General features: G+C 42.6%; 1 long non-coding RNA gene across 1 annotated transcript in view; it reads right to left on the bottom strand.

Moving 5' to 3' along the window:
• Nucleotides 1–2,058, bottom strand: part of LOC114009810 (uncharacterized) — a 19,738-nt gene extending 17,680 nt beyond the window's left edge. The window contains exon 1 of the long non-coding RNA XR_003551194.1: nt 229–2,058. This is a non-coding gene — a long non-coding RNA (uncharacterized LOC114009810). The remainder of the gene's footprint in view (nt 1–228) is intronic.
• Nucleotides 2,059–2,754: the final 696 nt, after the last annotated feature.

Genomic DNA, 2,754 nt, shown 5'->3' with positions numbered 1-2,754 from the left:
GCCACCGGCCCCGCCTCTGACCTCGGGGTCGCCGCAGGCCCCGCCTCCCGGGCCGGGCGTGGGCGGGACCCGTTCTTTTCCCCCGGGGCAAAAGTGAGAGTTGGGGACTGGGCCCTGGGATATTAGGGACAGCTGCTCCTACCCCACTTTGGGCGTTTGGGAAGATTAGTCTGCACCTTGCCCTTTCCCTCCGCCTGGAAATTCCCTTCCTCGGGGAAATGTCCGTACCCGGGGTGGTGCGAGTTTCCAGCACGGCCCAGATCCCGTGTGGTTCTCGTTCCGCTCGCCCGCGTGCGGTCTCGGGGCGTATTTGTAATCCTCTGTCTCCCGAGTGTCCTTAATAATAATGGGGCGAGGTGCGTTACTCCTCACTGCCTTCTCAGAATTCCCACAAGTTCGCCGAAGCCCCCGGGGTCGTCGCTCGCCCTTTTCCATCCTCCCGGCTATTGTATGGACTGTGCCATTTGTGGAGGGGTGTGGCCTAGCCCGATCTGTTGAGGCCTTAAAAGGGAGCTGTTGCAAATAAACGTTCTCTTTAATGTGGGGAACTGGCTGCTCGCTGCGCACCGTGTTTTCTAAGTAGGTAAAGGCTTAGGTTTGAGAGGTCTTCACAGCGCTTCCCCTTTTCCTCCCCAGTTTTGTGGGAAACAGCGGTATTTCTACTGAAAAGTTTTAAAGAGAGGTGTGGGACCCAGGCAAGGGGTTTGTTCCACACCGTTCTCTTGACTAGATAATCGGTCTCCAGCTGGTGGTGGTATGGGAGGTGCACCCCTACTACGTGCGGGCGCGGGGTGGGCGTGAGGATGAGCTGACTGCCGCCCACGTCTGTGATAACTCGGCATCTCTCCTGTGGAATTGTACGGCATGCTTTGACATGGAGTCTGAGTGGCTACTACAAATTATACTAGTGTGCATACTTTTGTTCTGGCATGAAAATCGACTGATGTGTCCCATCAGCTCACATAGAATATTTTCTTTAGGATAAGGTAAGATAGGCGATGTTATAATAAAGTTTTTTGGATGGGATCCTTTGTCTCGTGAAAGTAATTACTGTGTGGTGAAATTAGATGATTATTTTTCTCTATCTTTTAAACCTTTACTTTTAGTTTTATTGTATTCACTTATGTTCATCTCCCTGAATCTGTGTTCCTAGATTTAGATATTGGTTCATGGGCAGAGTTTGTTTGTTTGTTTGTTTTTTACTAGAAAACTTAGATTTTTAGTATCACCATGTGGGGTTAATTATATTAAGCACATTCTACCAGTTTTGGGGGTGGACATCGGGATTTCTTTACTATTTTGTCCTTAATATAGTGTCAAAAAGTAATTTCAGCCTTATTTGCCCGTAGTTGAAGTGGTGAGATTACTATATTGTGGGCTTTTCAAAAGTTACTTTCAAATTACTTCAGAGCAACTTGGTTATAATTTAGTAGTAAAGGCTCTAGCTTTTTTTTTTTTTTTTAAGAAATCTTTTAATATACTCATGATCAATAATAAAACAAATCATTAAACTTGAGTTTGGTTGTTCGTTAAACTTTACTTCAAAGTGTAATTGAAGAATATTATCTTAGGGCACTAAAGAAAAGAATGATAGTATTGACTTGATTCAGAATGATCTGCCTTTTTTAAACAAAAAGAAGCACATGTTGGAAAATACTGTCATGGTGCATATTTTGGGGTACATTTCTGGTCTTAAGCATATATATATAATGTAGATATTTTTCTGATTCTCGTTTTTTACTGTAAATATTCCTTTTTTTCTCCATTACGAACTATTTAAAACACTTGAAGAATGTTTAGAAACATTAATGGCAGCTTGCACCAATTTCCAAGCGAAGGGTAGAATGGACTGATAGGCAGTGGCATGGTTTTCTATAAACATATCTAACAGGTTATATCTAAGTAACTGTTCATACAGTTACTATAAAGTATCTGATTCGGAGCCAGCAGGTGGTGGTTAAGGCTCAGGACTTCCACATCCGCCCATCATGGTTCAGGACGCGTCAGCTTGAAAGTCATGCTGGACTCATGTGGGTGTGCCCAAAATCCCAAGAGGAGAAAGGATAGGGGTGTTCCCCCCCCCCAAAGGGGGAATGATTTATCTCTTTTTTTTTCCCTCTTACCATTGCTGGTGAGCACAGGTGCCCTATGGCAACAACCTGCGGGGGAGGGAATGTATCTGATTCACAAATGAACTCTTTTTAGGCCTTGGATTCCAATTAATAGCATAAAATTAGTCTTGAAACTAGGAAAAAATGTAGGCAAACTTAGTTTACAGGGACTTAATGGGACCTGGATAAGGAAAACATACTGTGTCAAACACTAGTAGGGGCCAAGTTTGGGACTGGAACCCAGATTTTTTAATTCCCAGTTCTGTTCATTTCCCTCACCCCTATAAAAATCATTTTACCTTCTGCCTGATAAATATTTATGTTCTCAATGTTGGTTAAAGAAGGAAGTGATGGCATTTTTAACTTTCCTAAGTGTTTTCATGATTTATCTTTGTGAAAAAGGAGAAGAAAATGCCATTACTTGTAAAAGATGAAAAAGTAAGCTCAGAGATTTACTGACTTGCCTAGACTGGAAATCAGGTTTCCTAATGTTTGGCTTGGTATACTTCCCTGAGCACCTCCTCCCTTACTGAAAATGATCCAAGTCAATCTATTTGCTCCTACTTGTAATATAAGTGTACCTAATATTTTTTGTTTAATACTTGACATCAGAAGGAACCTTTACCACTGAACTTTTAAATGT

This window comes from Tupaia chinensis, unplaced genomic scaffold, assembly GCF_000334495.1.
Source record: "Tupaia chinensis unplaced genomic scaffold, TupChi_1.0 Scaffold000627_1, whole genome shotgun sequence".
Taxonomy (NCBI): Eukaryota; Metazoa; Chordata; class Mammalia; order Scandentia; family Tupaiidae; genus Tupaia; species Tupaia belangeri.
This window is presented reverse-complemented; position numbering and strand designations above follow the sequence as displayed.